This window comes from Mizuhopecten yessoensis, unplaced genomic scaffold (genome assembly GCF_002113885.1).
Source record: "Mizuhopecten yessoensis strain PY_sf001 unplaced genomic scaffold, ASM211388v2 scaffold10913, whole genome shotgun sequence".
NCBI classification, from domain to species: Eukaryota; Metazoa; Mollusca; class Bivalvia; order Pectinida; family Pectinidae; genus Mizuhopecten; species Mizuhopecten yessoensis.
This window is the reverse complement of record NW_018408784.1, coordinates 90,771-101,064: the sequence shown is the minus strand read 5'-3', so window position 1 is coordinate 101,064 and position 10,294 is coordinate 90,771. Positions and strand designations below refer to the sequence as shown.

The 10,294-nt window shown below is 34.2% G+C and overlaps 1 long non-coding RNA gene across 1 annotated transcript in view; it reads right to left on the bottom strand.

Moving 5' to 3' along the window:
* Positions 1 to 1,159: 1,159 nt before the first annotated feature.
* The window catches only part of LOC110463525, a 21,275-nt gene continuing 12,140 nt past the window's right edge, over positions 1,160 to 10,294 (bottom strand). The window contains exon 4 of the long non-coding RNA XR_002464401.1: positions 1,160 to 1,289. This is a non-coding gene — a long non-coding RNA (uncharacterized LOC110463525). The remainder of the gene's footprint in view (positions 1,290 to 10,294) is intronic.

The window sequence follows — 10,294 nt, the reverse complement described above, 5'->3', positions numbered from 1 at the left end:
ACATCAGTACACATATACAAGTACATCAATCCATATCAATAATTGGCCAAAACGAAGTGTTACTTTGTTTATTACCTGAAACCCTGTCAGATTAATCAGAAATGACAACATATATTTAAAGATACCTATGCAAATATTTAAAAAAAAAGTTGCTCTATGTTCAATGCGTATATCATTGAGATAATCAACTCCCGTTATTAGTCAGTGCAATCTTGTTAAAGCAATCAAACATAATAAGTAATCAAATACAAAACCAAACAAATCAAAATGTTGACTTACAAAATAAGAATATGTTGTATTTGTATAAAGTTTGTGATAATAACCTCTCGTGAATGGTCAAATTTTTCAAGTTTTGAACATTTCAAGTTCATTTTCATTCATTGCAAAGATGTTGCTTTTGCAACACCCGGTAAAGCAAATGCTGCAAATCGTGCAACACCCACAAATAATAGTTTCCAGGCGTTGTAAAATCCATGACAAAATTTGACACCAATCGTTTTCTTTTCGAATTCCCATGGAGTGTCCTTTGCGCTACGTATTTTATTCTCACCTTTTCCGGCTGTGATGATGATGTATTTCATGGGAATAGAAGTAGAACCTTCCAAGGTTTCCAGCTCGATAGTAAGCGTACAGTTTTTCCGGACCATTTCTAATTCGTTATTCACTGCAATGCGAACATTGCTCGAAAAAAAGCATCGATGATGCGCCTCTCCAAGGAATTTTGATTTGCTCAAAATCTTGTTAATCTCTTCACATGTAATTATTTCACAGATGTATTTTTCCGTTGGTATCTTGAAATAAAAGAAATGAACACGATCAGTTTCAGTAATTAAGCAGACGAAACCATTTTATTTGTGGTTGTTAACTTTTTTGTTTCCTTCTTCAACATTTATGCATTACTTATACAAATATGATTATTTGTTCTAGCAATTAAGTAATATTGTTTGAAATTGCAAATATGTTTTTTAACTACTTACATCCTTTTCCTGATCCCAAGTCTCCCGATAAACCCAGGGAGTATCACCCCTTGAGTTTTTAAAAAACTGGAATCGGTGTCTCCCTTCTCCAGCTTTGATCACAATTTTTTTCAAATTATTTCTATCTTTTGTGTAAAGAAAAAAAGTAATTTCACAATTTTTCATTCTCATTGTTGGTTCTTCTGCTATATGACTTGCAGCATCCCAAACGAACTCTCGATCGCTTTCGTGATGGAGAAAATCTGATGTTTTCAAAATATTGAAAATCTCTTTATTAGATATCTCACGGACTGTATGCTTCTCCACTGGAATCTTGAATGATATGAAAAAATACAATATACTAAGTAGTGTTCCTGTTTTGTTTCGATATAAAGGACACGCAATCAAGAAATAAAAACAAAAGATAAACGGAAGTGGTTTTAATGCATGTGGTTAATAGTATGAAATAGCTGAAACTGCTTAAAACATGATGAGACGAATGTGCAACGAATACAAAAATGACTGCAACAAAGATAAAGCACTCATTTTATGATTGATGTAAGCTTTCGTTTCTTAGAAATTAAGTTGTTAGACAATCTTGTATGGTTCAAGTGACGCGATGAATCCCATAGAGACCTAAGACGGCTCCGCCGAATTCAAGTCGAGTTTAACTAAAATCCTATTTGCTTATACCTCATATCTGTTTTTTGTTGTTGAAAAGCCTGATTTACTGATCAATGAAATAAAGTAACCATTCCCGTTGCCTCACCAAGCGTACGGATCTCATTTGATCTTAGTCAGCACTGCCGCAAAATGCATCATCTTGCTAAATACTGGCTACATAATAGTTTCAGGAAACTATACAAGTAAAACACATTTTGCAATATTCGTATATTCAAATCGCATTCGACCATGGACTACAACCACAAACAAATATTGGTGGAAGACTTAGGTAACCGGCATCCGATTATAACAGCATCCTGAATTATTCGACATCATTTCATGGCACACTATCTAAAGACCATTTATTTAACAATTAATATATAAGGATACCTGTTGATACTCTCATACTAACAAACCATTCAATTCTCCGTTTTGTCGGAATTTATTTTGATATGTATAGATATTGTCGGGAACAAAGTCAGGAAGTTGAAATTATTTCGGCTACCTTGTTATAAGAATATAAACATAAGGATGTTTACTTTATCAGGACTTATGCCTGCTCCATTTGCCCTGGTTAATTGAGCTTACGAAGTGTGTTTATTTTCTTTCTTTCTCCTATTTGAAGATAAAAAAACAATGATGTAATGATATGAAGGAATGCAAATTTCGATTAAAAAATAAAGAATTGAAGTTTCGTTTAGTTTTTCGTTATGAAAAATAAGGATTACCAATTAAGACAAATAACACCATTATACACTAAAATTAGACAAGGGCCTACTAAATTTATCTAAACAACTATCTCTGAGCTCTCATACAGTATTGTCAATTCCTTGATTAACTCGATTCGGCACTTATCAATATTAATAATTTGATAAAATAAACGTTAATTATATTCTAATGTCAATCATATTAAGTATCTGACCTGGCATAACGTATATGGAGAGGATCTTATTGGTCTTATCTAGTTGGTATAATGCTATCAACATTAGTGTAGATACATACAACTATGAGAAGTCATAGAAAATTATTTAGATAACATTGTCAAATACAACTAGGAAAAAAGTAAAGCATCTGTAATTTTACATATAAAGTTATTAAAACAAAAAAGATATAGAAAATCTGGTTTCAGACTTTTATACGTCAACTTAACCAAGATTTTTTAAAAATAGTACTATCAATTCTAAAAATCCACAAGAACAAGATTATTGAACAAAGTCGACACTATCACGGACATTGAAACAAAATATCGAAATGTTCTATTATTGATAGACTTTGAATTTACATCAGGAAAGTTGCCAGTGCTGCTCAAATTTTGCAAAAAAATAAAAAATAAATTATGCATTCGGTATTTCAGAACGCGTTACAATACAAAAGCAGAGTGCAATAAAGATAGCTTCAGACAGTTAATTGAACTTCGCGTAGGCTTTTTTTAAAAGCAAAACATAAAAATCCTTACGCACATAATTATCCATTTACCGTTGAGATCTGATTCACAACAAACTCGCTTGTTTGCCTATGGAGTGTTCCATAATACAAATATGCAGTATTATAATCCGTTTTCTGGGCTTTTTAATAGTATAGTACTAAGTATTAATGAATTACGTGGCTTTTTAAGTATTCCTAAAATATGATGTATGCCTGGGTTTTTCTGCAGATTATGAACCAGAAGTTAGATTTCAACCAATTGTTATTCGAGAGATAAAACAACCCATCTGCCACGAAAGACTGTTGATTTTAACGAAAAGGTTGTATATACCTTCATTATAGAATGTAATTTGGGTAACAGAAAAATTCCTAAATACATGAAATGGTATCATATAATGAAAACGACTGTCAGCAGATCTTTGCAAAGGCTAAGGGTTTGTTAATGAATTGTTACACAGCAGTGACTCGATGAAACTTGCACATTTATATTTGTGCCAAATATGCCTCCTCATCGCTGTGGCGGTAACGAGGACATTTATTAAATATATGCAAAATATATTCAAAAGTAGGAATTCGATGGACCGTCTGATCTACTAGAAGGTGATCAGAAAATGACTCGCTTGCTGCTGCATTCGCCGGCTTTTTGCTTCCCGCCTGGGTTACATCAGCCAATCATCATTGAGCAATGACGTCACGTTTGAAGCCCGCCATAGTTAATTCTCTCTAGGAATAAGCAGACTTATCATGTTTCCGACGGGTTTAAGCATTCAAAACAATTACAAATTTCTTAATGATGACAACGCAATGGGCAATGCTAAAACGTGAGTATTTTTGTTATCGAGCAGGTGATATTCAATTTAAAACAGGTTTTAAGAGAAACAAATCCTGTCTGTGGGAATCAAATTTTAGGTTAAAATCATTACTTTTTGCAAGTTTTGCGTTTTGACATGTGGTGATCGTAGTTTTCTCATTTCCTGGGAAAACAATTCTTAAAAACAACTTTTTTCTTCTAAAATGTGTTTAAAATGTAGTTTATAAAATATCAATGTATATCTGAGACATGCCAATTATTTTTAGGATCAGGTCATTCTACTGTAAACTGCAACATTGGGAAATTTAGTTTAAGATATTAGATTTTTAGATGACCCAATAGCTGACCATTGTTTGACTTTTGAGACGGCTATAAATATATAAATGTAGTCACATGTTAGCTAATTGGTAATCTGATTGGTCAGTAGAACAGTTAGCATCACTTCAGTCAGCAGCTGGATTGTTAAGCGCCAACTTTAGTGAATCGTAATTGGTGCAATTATCTTTATTCTCTACATACTTGAAGGACTGTAAACTATCACAAAGACAACAATCGAAAGGTGACTTACTCGGAACGTTTTCTACGGGTTATTTCGGTCTGGAAGTGCGATTATGGATCGATTTTAATGTTTTGATAAAAATTTGTGCCTTACGATCTGAATGACCCTTCAAATTGGACCATACCACAGTTGCACTTGAGAAGATCGGTATGAATAACCCGACAACAGGCATCACTAAAGCGGGTTTAAGAATTTTGTATTTTGAGAGAGTGGGTAGAACGAGCGCGAGCTCGAGGGACCTGTCCAACACTAACCATACTTAAAGTGACGTCATGATGCCAATTACGGCGCAACAGATTTACAGACGGGAAAGCAGCATCTCTTAGTTCAAAATCCGACGTCCGCTTATTCTACAGAACTCTTTCGTTTGGCGGAGGCTTTATCTACGGTAGCAGTGTACAGTAGAAATGGCCCGACTCTGATAAACAAGGCACATGTCGAGGAAATGTAACACAGCGGATTTACCCTACACAACACATGTATACATGTATATATATTTGTAAACTGCATTACATTTACAATACATATAAAGTACTAAGAAGTGTATAAACCTCTATTTTCTATGTATGTCACTTGTGTGAAAACCATGGTTACCACATCAAAAATTACCAAAAAATGCCAAAAATTGCTATTTTTAACCCAAAATTTGACCCCCGCAACTAGTGATTTTTTTCCTAAGCTCTGTCTGAAATTAAAGATTACCTACCTGGTTGCAGAATTATCTGGGTCCCAGGTAAGTTGTAAAACTTGATTTTTTGCAATTTTGCGTCGTGTGTTGTCAAAATTTTACCTCCTGTTAAGCTAGCTTTTCATGTGTAGGCACCCTTTCGGATTATGGCCAAAATTTTAATCTCGAACCAAAAAATCTTCTCTTTTTTTTACAAATGTGAAGCTCACATAGTCCACTTCATCATGCTTATACCAATTTTAGTACAGTTTTATTTTTATAATTTTTTTTACATATCATTATACAGGGGTTAGCCATTTAACAAAAATATCACCCATGGCCACAACCCTCTACTGTATACTGCTACCTCATTAACCAGGAGAACTGTTCTCTGTCATATGTCTGCATTGACGACGCAATAAACATTATACATATATTAGGAAGGAATACTTCTATGTGTAAAACTGATATGTCGGACGCGTTTCAGCTCCTACCCATCCATTCGTTCCAATGGCATTTATTTGGCCTCTGTTGGAGGAAAACGTACTATTTTTATACTAGACTAGCATTTGGATGTAGACCGGGCCCCTAAATATTTGGCAATCTTTCACAAACCATATGTTGGATTGCACAGAATAGTTATGAAATTGATCATATTGTACACTTCTTGGATGACTTTATTACGTTTGAAAAACTAGAGAAGTGTCGAGAAAGGAACATTCAGTTATTGCACCTCATTTTCAACCGTTTACTGTACCCATGGCCCTCCATAAAACTCGTGGATCTGTAACAGTTATTGAGTACTTGGGTATTATATTAGACTCTCACAACATGGAAGCCAAGTTAACTTATGACAAATTACAACGTGATACAGAGATGTTATGCTCCTTCCAGAAACGTCAAACATGTTCAAAAAGAGAACTACTTCAGTTACTGGGTCACCTTTATAACTTTGCCAGCAAATGTATCATTCCGGGAAGGAGTTTTGTATCGAGCATACACGAGTTGCCTACTACCGTCAACCCCTTACACCACAATATCAAGCTTAATCAATGTTGCAGGGAGGACATTCGTATGTGGTTGGAATTTCTGCGACACTGGAATGGAGTGGCCATTTTCTATGACTCGCATATGACATTTGTTTATTCATGCATGCGTCCGGTACCCTGGGATTTGGTGGATATATGCGAGGACAGTGGTTTGCTCAACCATGGCCGTCTTACATACTAGAACATGCTCTCAGCACAGAGACTTTATCTATAGCCTTTAAAGAACTTTACCCCATTGTTGTAGCAACTATGGTATGGGGACATTTGTGGAAAGGATTACGTATCTTGTTCATGTGCGAAAACACTGCTACTGTTTCTATCATACAGAAAGTAATACCTAAAGCCCCACATGTTATGCCTCTGATGAGACGTCTTACTATGTGTGCAGCCGATTGTAATTTTGTAGTTATGGCAAAACATGTCCCGAGAAGAGGTAACCTCATAGCAGATTTTTTTAATCTCGTTAACAGATAACCAAGTTCCGACGATTAGGACCAGAGGCAAACCCTCTTCCATGCAAAGTTCCAGATCCATCAGAAGTGTTCTGGAGATAAAGTGGTCGATGATCTGTGAGAGGTAGCCTTAGCTCTAAGTACACTTTAGACACATCGCACAGGTTTTCACATGCTATCCAGTTTCTACCTACTATTGACTTCACTGTATTGTGCGTAACAGAGGATATTCTTATCTACTTCGTTGCTCATTGTTATAGACTAACTTGTCATACGCTTCCATTAAGCTGTACCTATGTGGCATTAAGTTTATGTGTATGAAGAACAATATACCATACTCGAATGGTATGCACCTGAATAGAATATATGCATTACTCGATGGAGTGAAACGAACAAAAGCCAAGGTTAAGAACCATGTGACATTTGAGGTTCTTAAAGCCATTTGTATGTATCTCCGTACATCTACATACTCCTTCGAAGATCTCATGCTTGAAATGGTGTGTACAGTAGCGTTTTTTTTTTGTTTCTTCTTTACTTCTTCTGTGGAGAATTTACCGTTCGATCTACCTTCGATTCGGGAAATAACCTTTGCTTCTGTGATCTATTCATAGCTGATGATCATATATTGTTCTATTTTAAACAATCCAAGACGGACCCATTCAGAGAAGGTGTTACCTAAAAATTATTCAGAACCAACAATACCATATGTCCTTACAGTATATGTTGTAAATATGTGAAAACACTCATAGCCTAGCATCCATCACTTGCCAACCCCTTGTGTGTGACTGTTTATGTTGAAGCTTTGACAAGATACTGTTTTATCAACAAATTTTGTCACGTTTTGGAATGTATAGTCATCACCTCTGATCAGTACAATGGCCATTCATTCCGTATAGGGGCGGCTACTTCATCTGCTGCAGTTCATATGAAAGATCATTTAATTAAATTCCTAGGGAGGTGGTCTTCTGATGCCTATTGTTATAATATCCGTACCCCACAAACATGTATAAGGGTTGCAAAGAAAGCAATTTCTACCTTAGCATAGGGGAAAGTAATATTCAGATGAAGTTAACGGTTATATAGGTTAGAACTGTGTTTATACAGTATTATGCACCAATACAAATACTTTATTTGATCATGATCAGAAGATGTGAGCCTGTGAGGCACTCGTGGGCAGATCTGCCCTTTGCTACTTATATGATGCATGCATTTTATCTTTTATGAGTAAAATTTAATATGTATTAATACTTATTCATAACATTCGAAAGTTGGTTACATAAACTATGTATGCAACATGTACAGCTACTCTTACAACCCTGATACAATATATGCATGTTATTCATATATAAACCTGTATCACTGCTACTTATGTACATGTACATGGATACATTTTCAAATTCAATTTCTCTTAATTTAATTTTGGGTTTATTAATGTTACATTTCATGAATGTGTATAATATCATAATCATATATATATATATATAATACTTTTTGGGGCACTCAGCTAAACTATCCACATAACATATCTTAGTTTGGCCTTGTTTTTATTCGAAATATAAAGCATGCCAAAAATCCCCAAAATGAAATCAGTATAAGTATCATTCATATTTGATAGATTGTAACTACCCATCCCATGGTTACGTAGCCAAAGATGCACTAACTAGTATTGTTGGTGAGGTAGTTTTCTCACGTTTATTGAAGGATAAGATGTTATTGCTTGATCGGCTTTGGCTTTACAATGCAGACATGTAGTAGTTATCTCTAGCAATAAATTTGCACAGAACTACAATATGTGGCTTGCAAGCGAACGCAGTTCTGTAGTATCTACAACAGCATAAGGGCTATATGCACAAGCACACATGCTAATCATAGGGCATTGTGGTAACATGTAACTACTATTAGAGCAAATACACAATAACAGCCTGCAACACGATGTTATAGTAAGTGTAAGACATTGTCCATACTAGTACTACAACAACAAACCGCCTTAACCGATCCAAGAATAATATCCTAATTTAGCACATAAATGTGTGCATGTATAAGCTGAGTTTGCTCTTTATGCAAACACTGTACTTATTGTTAGTAGGTTATAATTATTATGTTTATATGTTAATGTTCAGATGTCTTACTGCAAAGTATATATCTGGTTTGTGACTGTATTAATATTGGATACATATGATGTTGATTAAAAATTTGTACCTGATTCACATCTTAGTTATTTGATTATTTAAATTCAGTTAATTGGAAATTTCCACTGTTTGTTGAAACACGTGCTTTCGCGTCAAGGTCAGTTAAGTTACCGTAAGAAGGACTTGGTTCCAGATTATTACATCAGACGTAAAAGACATCAAAACAAATAATAGTCAATTCAAATAATTGTTATTTACATACAGTCGCTATTTCAGTGTACTTTCTACCTGCAGATAAGATATTTCGTCCACACGAGTAAATAAAATTGAAGTTCAGTAATATTTATCATTATAAGTGTTTATCTATCTAGCCTTTATGTTTACAGTAATGAATAACTGAATGACTATGATAGTCAATATTAATATAATTAATGACATGTTAATATGATAATTGACATTCAGTAATCACCAAAAACCAAGAAATGGAATAACTCTTTTGATTAAGGGTGAAGAACCAAGGACATATATGGTTAATCTTCCATAGGTGTTCCTACATTTTATTTTAAAAATGGTGCCTTTGTTTTCTTGCCTGGGTTTAATTTTTGATGTACATTGTTTACATTTTATGCTCAAATGTTTGGCTTCTTGTGACATATGATACCAAAAGTATCTGTCTCGGTGTTGAATTGGTTACTTTATTCTAAAAATTACATGACATCGGTCAAGCACAGGCTCTAAATGTAAAAGTCATATCACTTCATCAATCTATTTTTATTTGTTTGGTACATACAGAATACAGAATAACTTGAAATAAATTTCAATAAACATGGAACCTCATATACCTTAAACACAATGCATTGTTTGTTGGAATTCTTCTAGGTTAATTATCTATCACCACCTTCCGTTATTACAAAATTTCTCTTTTTGTCATGGTCAACACAATGTTATTTTTACTGATATGATTATTTATTCTAACAATTTAGTCATTCATTTTCATTTCATCAAATTTTATTGACAAGATGTCATAATCAATTGGATTGAATAACAGGCAAAGCCTATATAAATTCCCTCCGTCAAATGGCCAAAGTTGAATAAACAAGGAGACATAATATTTTAGACATGTTGCAAATAAAAAAATTAACACAAAATAATTCATATTAACACAAGGCTAAGGGGAAGTAACTCATGAGGAAACATCTCACACACCTCATACACACTTACACACACATACAGGTACATGTACATACACTATCATAGACAGATATTGGCAGGCTTAGACCAAAAGTCCATGTGCATATATTGCACAGGTCACTGCTACCAACAACTGTTACAATTAAAAATAATAAATTCATTTAATACATATAGAGTGTAATTATTTACAATGTCAAGATAAGTACACGTAATAGACAGTAGTCATGCTCAACTAGAATCTCCTGGATGAAATATAGAATATATAGTATATTTTTGTTTAACATCATGGCTTTAAGTCATATAAAAATTAAAACGACGGGATTTTCCAATAAAAATATGCACATCATCAAGTATTCTTCTATTTGTAAGCCCATCACAATCAGGACAGCCCT